Raw genomic sequence first — 7941 nt, 5'->3', positions numbered from 1 at the left:
AGTAGTTTGATTAGATAAACTGATAAGAAGTTGATGTCAAAAAGTGTTCTTGTATATAGATACTTTCCTTTCTTTTTTTAAGTAATTTTTTTGGGGGGACACCAACAGGAGCATTATAGGTGGGACTTAGAACCATGACAAACCCCAGCATGCAGACTATGAGGGCTTGGAACAGGTGCAGGGAGAGCAGAGATGAGACACCTCCATGGGGATTGCTGCCTGGGGCACTTGGTTTCCTCTTGGTTGTTAGGGGCAAGCTTTCAGGAAGACAGTTCAGCACGTGACAAACCAATGGGTGACCTCGAAGATCCCCACAGTGATTATAGTCCGCCCAGTCCTTTCTATGCAGACTAATGTCACTGAAGACTGTCCCTGACTCCACACCTTCAGTAGCAAACCCGGCCTGGGGCTGGTAGTCTACTGGTTCAAGGCCCAGACACTCAAACTCCACTGTTGTCTTGAACTTCTCATTGTCTTCAGCGTTGTAAGACTTGATGGTGCTGCTCAAGATGTCGACGGAGTTTTCCCATGCACACAGCTTGCATTTCTGGACCATGGAGGTATTGCCTCGGCCTCCTTTCAGCTCCACACAGTCCGTCAGCCGGATATACTGCCACTTCTCTGAAATCTCACCACAGCTGCCAGATTTCATCTTCAGGTACCACCGGAAACCCTCCCCCACTAACAGAAGGTTGGTGACATTCTCCAGCGTAGCTTTGAGCTGCAGCACGATTTTTCCCAAGGCTGCCCGGTCCATGATATGTTGCTGAGAGAGCTGCTTTCAGGCTCCTTAATTAAATTTTTATTTTATTTTTTATATTAGTTACAGTTTATTAACTTTGTATCCCAGCTGTAGCCCACTCCCTCATTCTCTCCCAAACTCACTCTCCCTCCCTTATCTCCTTCCTCCCTGACAGGAGGAGGGCCTCCTGCCCTTCCATCCAGCCCTAGCTAATCATGTTTCTTCAAGACTGGCTGCAATGTCCTCCTCTGTGTCCTAGCAAGGATGCTTCTCCCTCGGGGGTGGGATGGGGGTCAAAGAGCCAGCCATTGAGTTCATGTCAGAAATACTCCTTGTTCCCCTTACTAGTGAAAACCCACTTGGAGACTGAGCTGCCATGGGCTACATCTGAGCAGGGGTTCTAGGTTATATCCATACATGGTCCTTGGTTGGAGACACAGTCTCATAAAAGACTCTTGTGCCCAGATATATTTGGTCCTTGTGGAGTTCCTGTCTTCTCCAGGTCATACTAACTCCCCCTTCTTTCATATGATTTCATGCACTCTGCCAAAGTCTTGGTTATGAGTCTCAGCATCTGCTTTGATACTCTGCTAGGGAGAGTCCTTCAGAGGCCCTCGGAGGTTGTGAAGAAAGGGGAACCCTCCTCCATTGCTGGTGAGAGTGTAAACTTGTACAATTTTTGAAATCAATCTGGTGCTTTCTCAGACAACTAGAAATAGTGCTTCCTCAAGATCCAGCTATACCACTGCTAGCCATATATCCAAAAAAAATGTTCCAGTACACAAGGACATTTGCTCAACCATGTTTGTAGCAGCTTTATTCATAATAGCCAGAACCTGGAAACAACCCAGATGTCCACCAGAGGAGGAATGGATACAGAAATTGTGGAACATTTACACAATGGAACACTACTCAGCAATTAAAAACAAGGAAATCATGTAATTTGCAGGAAAATGGTGAGATCTAGAAAAGATCATCCTGAGTGATATATCCCAGAAGCAGAAAGACACAGACAGTGTATACTCACTTATAAGTGGGTGCTAGACCCATAAGATAGGATAAACACACTAAAATCTATACACCTAAAGAAGATAAAGAAGAAAGAGAAACCGGGCTAAGATGATCAATCCCCACTTAGAAAGACAAATGGGATGGACATTGGAAGTAGGAGAAAACAAGAAACAGTATACTTTCCTTTCAATGGCAGTTACCACATTTATTTATTTGAAATGAATATGGTGAAATTAACAGTGCTATGTTTACAATGGTTTGGATATTATGATATTATCAGCATTATTCAAAAATAATTCATAATACTGTGAATATCTTCTATTCTTTTTGTTCCTTCCATTTCTTCAAAAGGCAACTACCATATGCAGACTCAGCTAACACTGAGAGTATGAACAAATTTTTATTTATAGTAAGAATTATTTCATTCTATGTTTATTTATTTATGTTTTTATTTTAACGGCTAAGCAAAGTCTCATGGCATTTGAAAATATAACTTGTTCCTTTTGAATCTCCTATTTCTATCTTTTATTGAGAATTACAAACTGAACATTCAATATATTTCCTCTTCTTTATTTCAAGTCTAGGGATGGAAAATATTCATCTGAATAGGAAAGGCTCTATTGTGAGAATAACAAAACTTGGAAGCTGTGAAACCTTCATGAATGGAAAAACTTCAAATAGGAAAGTTGTTAAAATGACAGGATAGATTGCTTAGGAGATAGTAAGAGCATACACAATGGCTTATACCAGAAATAAAAAAAAAAATCATGTTTTATGTATTGTCTTAAAATTACATCATCATCATCATCCTCATAAATAGTTCATAACAAAATAAAAGTTACCACTCAAAGTTATTTATCTGAAAGTACATTTTACATTGTGACTACAAGGTAAGAATGAACTCATTGATATACAATATATATTAATGGACATCAAGTGACATTTTATTAAATTCAGTAGCATTTTCTTTCACACTAATTTATCTGGAAAATATCTAAATTACATCTTTTACAACTATATGAGAATATTCATATAATATTTGAAATAGAAGTAACAACAATAAATATCATTCCCTTAGCATACATTTGAAGGTATGAAAGATTGAACTTTGAATTAGCTGTAAAAAGGAAGAAACTCTATAGCAAAAATGGAGGTACACAATTTGTTTGCATACTTTTTGCAATTTCTGAAGTTATTTCAATGTTTATGAGGTATAAATAGAATACTGCAAATGAGGAAATAAAAATTCAAATAAACGTGTTTTTTACTTTTAACTTACCTGTCGTCTTTCAGTTCAGCTTTGGAAAAAAATCCTTGTATGATTTCAAGTACTAAAAAGTGTGCATGAAATTGTGATAAGCTTATAGGGGATGTTCTCCTTCCCTTCCATCTGACCCTAGCTTATCAGGTCTCATCAGGACTGGCTGCAATGTCTTCCTCTGTGGCCTGGCAAGGCTGTTCCCCCATCAGGTCAAAGAGCTACACACTGAGTTCATGTCAGAGACAGTCCCTGTTCCACTTACTAGGATATCCACTTGGAGACTGAGCTGCCATGAGCTGCACCTAAGCAGGGGTTCTAGGTTATACCCATTAATGGTCTTTGGTTGCAGTATCAGTCTCAGAAAAGACCCCTGTTCCCAGATATTTTGGTTCTGTTGCTCTCCTTGTGGAGTTCCTGTCCTCTCCAGTTCTTACTATCCACCCCTTCTTTCCTAAGATTCCCTGTACTATGCCTAAACTTTGGTTATCAGTCTCAGCATCTGCTTTAATACCCTTCTGGACAGACTCTTTCAGAGGCCCTCTGTGGTAGGCTCCTGTCCTGTTTTTTCCCTCTTCTGATGTCCATCCCGGTTGTATTCCTGAGTAAGGATTGATCATCTTACCCCGGGTTCTCTTCCTTGTTTGTCTTCTTTAGGTATACATATTTTAGTATGTTTATCCTATCTTACAGGTCTAGTACCCACTTATAAGTGAGTATATACCGTGTCTTTCTCCTTCTGAGATACCTCACTCAGGATGATCTTTTCTAGATCCCACCATTTTCCTGCAAATTACATGATTTCCTTGTTTTTAATTGCTGAGTAGTATTCCATTGTGTAAATGTACCACAATTTCTGTATCCATTCCTCAGTTGAGGGACATATGGGTTATTTCCAGGTTCTGGCTATTGTGGAAAAAATAAAGCTGCTACAAACATGGTTGAGCAAATGTCCTTGTGTATTTGAGCATATTTTGAATACATGCCTAGGAGTGGTATGGCTGGATCTTGTGGAAGCACTATTCCTAATTGTCTGAGAAAGCACCAGATTGATTTCCAAAGTGGTTGTACAAGTTTACATTCCCACCAGCAATGGAGGAGGGTCCCCTTTCTCCACATGCCGTCCAGTATGTGTTGTCACTTGAGTTTTTGGTCTTAGCCATTCTGGTGTCCTTGGCCCCTCTGGCTCCTCTTTTCTTCATGGTTTTTGAGCTCTGCCTAATGTTTGGTTGTGGGACTCTGCATGTGCTTTCATCAGCTACTGGATGAAACTTTCTCTGATGATGGTTGGATTAGGTACTGATTTAATAATCCCACTCCTCTTTAAGAGTGCATAATTTGGAGATGACAGAGCTTTAAGAACAAAAGTCTTTGTAAATAATGTGGTTGAATTTCTCTTTTTCCTTCCTTCCTTCCTTCCTTCCTTCCTTCCTTCCTTCCTTCCTTCCTTCCTTCGTTCTTTCTTTCTTTCTTTCTTTCTTTCTTTCTTTCTTTCTTTCTTTCTTTCTTTCTTTCTTTCTTTCTTTCTTTCTTTCTTGTTATAGGAATGTACTCTATGCCCCCAAATGAGAAAGGGAAACACCAACCCAGCTTTAAAACCTGCTTTTCATCGTGTTAATCTACCTACAAACCATGCATGAAGTCAATTTTGGAGAAAGTTTCGTGAGCTGCAGGTAAGAAGGCATATTTTTTTTGTACTGGGGCAAAATACTCTGTTAAAAACTGTTAGCTCAATTTGCTTTATAGTGTGATTTAGCTCCAAGTATTCTTTGTTTGATATTTTTCTGCATGATCTATCTACTGGCAAGAGTAAAGTACTGCAGTATTCTAATATCACTGTGTGAATGTGAACACATTATTTAAGTTGTCGTAGTGTTTCTTTTACAAATTTGGGTGCTCTCATGTTTGGTGCCTAATTGTTAAGAATTGCAACATCCTCTTGAAAAATATTTTTTTCTTTATTGAGTATGTAATTTACTTCTCTGTCTCTTCTTATTAGATTAGTTTTTCTTTGAGATCTATTTTGAAAAAATATCAAAAGGGTTTAAGCGGCTTGTTTTTTGGATCAATTTTCTGGGATATCTTTTTTCCATTCTGATAAAACTTAATGAACAGTTTTAGATTTAATTGTTTGGTTGCCTGTGTGTTCTTCTGATTACATTCCTTACTAAGTGAATTGTATTCTTATGCAGAATCATCACAAACCACATTAGCCTACAAAAATTAATGCTTTATTGGTTTATTCTTTGGTAATGTCATACAAATGAAATAAATTCTGATAACTGTAGGTTCACCTTCTTTAATTTCCCTCCCAATCTTATTACTCCTCCCTCCTTCCTACAAATCCCTTTCCTACAGTCTTGATTTTTGTTTTCATTGTTTTTAGTTTGTTTATGTTATTGTTATTGATGATGTTGGTGATGGTGGTAAGTGCATAAGTGTGTTTGTGTGTATGTGTCTCTGTGTATCTCTTTCTCTCTCTCTCTCTCTCTCTCTCTCTCTCTCTCTCTGTGTGTGTGTGTGTGTGTGTGTGTGTATGTGTGTGCCAATTACTTAAAACCTGAATCATCTAAATGACCATCAGTTTGGAACAATTGCTCAGAGCTTGATGATATCCTCAGTTGAAACAAAATTGAAGATGACGAATGTCCCTTCTTGAGAATTTCTCAGCAGCCAATAATGCAATAGGGAGGTGTAATACTTCATAAGCTACTTTTTTATCTATAATTTTTGATATGTACAGTGTTGTATAGAGTTATTGCAGAGAGAAAGTTATCTTTCTGGTTTTATCATGCTCACAAGACACCATTTAAAAGTTCTACTCTTAATATTTTGGCTCTTACATTATTTCTTTTTCTTCTTTGATGTTCCCTCAGCTCTTAAAGGATGTATTAAAAATGCTCTACTTGGAGCTGAGTATTCAATCATCACTTACTGTTACTACCTTGGGCAGCCATGCATCACTGCATTGGCTGATGTTTGTTGCATTTAGAAGTTTTAGTAATTAGAGCTGGGAGTAACATTTTTCTATTGGTACAAAGATAAATATTTAAAAACAGCTTGCCACAATGACAAGAAAACTAAAAAGCAGCTATAAGTTCACTTAGAGGGAATTAGAACTCTAAGAATTTTTGAGGGTTTATGTTACCAGGTACCCAAATCCAGCTACAAAGCAGTTAGTTACCTCCATTATATTTTGGTCACTATTGAGACAAATTTTAATATTAATCAGTACTGTGCATGGTTCCCAACACAGGAAACAATATTTTTAGATCTTAGATCTTATTTTTCATCTTTTTCTTTTTTATAAAATTCATTTTTTTTATAAATTACAGTTTATTCACTTTGTATCCCAGCTGTAGCTCCCTCCCTCATTCCTTCCCAATCCCATTCTTCGTCCCATATCTCCTCTCATGCCCCTCCCCAAGTCCACTGATAGGGGATTTTTACCAATGTGCATTTAATAACTAAAACTTGTATTGTTAAAGGTATACAACATGATGTTTGATGTAATATATATTATAAAGTAGTCATAATCTACCTTATTAATATCTTTATTAATCTAATTAATATTTCTACCTAAATATATTCTTAGTACAATAAAAACTTCATTCTCTCATGGATTTTATGATTATAATACTGTATTGTTAGCAATAAACATTGTACAGAACGACAACTTGGTAAAACTTATTCATTCACAAAAGCAGTATATAATGCACTTTTTCTATATTTTTATATAATGGTTAATTCTCAATGTTTTCTGGTTAAAACACAGTGTAGTATAATAAATGAGTTATATTCCCTTTTTTATATTTTTCAAGTTATTAATCAAGATTAATCTTATTTTTCATAATTAATAATTCATAGAATAATCTAAAATTTATATTAACATTAATAGGAATTTGCAAATCTTAGGTTTTTATACTCCTGTATTCCCATACAAAGACAAAATATGCAAATAATTCTCAGTAAAAGCTCAAGATAAATGACCAAGTGTAGCACCTTTTCAGATAGTTAAATTTAAGATACAAGAATCTTATTTGAAGTGAAAAAGAAAAATACTTGGGATATATGCACATATGTGTATTTAACATACAAAGATTTTTAATTTGTTTTAAATAGTGTGTGTGTGTGTGTTGGGGGGATATGAGGGCACGTGTGAGCACATTCAGTTTTCCTTAGATGCCAGAGACATCAGCTTCCCCGAGGTCGAGTTACAGACAGTTGTAAGCTGCAGACTATGTTTTCTGGGAATCAAATGAGTCTTCTAAAAAAAACCATATGCCTTTTTAATGATTGAGTCATCTTTACCACACCAGTTTTTCCTTACTCTCTTTATTTTCAGATGTTTGAAATAGCCTTGATCTGTAAGTATACCTCTCCTCCAGCTCATCCTTAATCCAACCCACACAACTTTATGTATCTTTCTCTCTCTCTCTTTAGCACAAACACACACACACACACACATCACGCCCAATTTATGTTAACCAACCACTTCAGTCTGGGGTCTACCTTGGGTTGTAATGGATATAACAAAGGTCAAACTACTAATGTAAACCGACTCTGTCTTTGCCAACAGCTTTAAATTCCAATAGTTCTTCACTTATGAGTGGGACTATTAGCCAACCAACATTTACCACACCCTTTGACTGGTACTTTGACTGGGTTGAGCTTGCATAGGTCTACCTTCTGTATGTGTCCACAATCACTGCTAGTTCACATGGGCATCTGTCATCTTTTTTAATACAATTTTTAAATTAATAAATAAATGTAATAATTAATTTATTTATTCAATTTACATTCTACTCAGCCCTCTCACTCTTCTCCTCCCAGTCACACCTTCCCTCCCTCTTCCCCATTTCCCCCTCCTCTATCCACTCATCCTAGCTCATCAAGTCCCATTCTCTCCTCCTGCGGCCTGGTGGAGCAA

General features: G+C 37.0%; 1 pseudogene; it reads right to left on the bottom strand.

Moving 5' to 3' along the window:
- Positions 1–273: 273 nt before the first annotated feature.
- LOC110563724 (CXXC motif containing zinc binding protein-like) lies at positions 274–757 on the bottom strand (annotated as a pseudogene).
- Between the last annotated feature and the right edge of the window lie 7184 nt (positions 758–7941).

Source organism: Meriones unguiculatus, chromosome 16, assembly GCF_030254825.1.
Source record: "Meriones unguiculatus strain TT.TT164.6M chromosome 16, Bangor_MerUng_6.1, whole genome shotgun sequence".
Lineage (NCBI taxonomy): Eukaryota > Metazoa > Chordata > Mammalia > Rodentia > Muridae > Meriones > Meriones unguiculatus.
The sequence above is the reverse complement of the archived record's forward strand: the minus strand, read 5'-3'. Positions and strand labels throughout refer to the sequence as shown.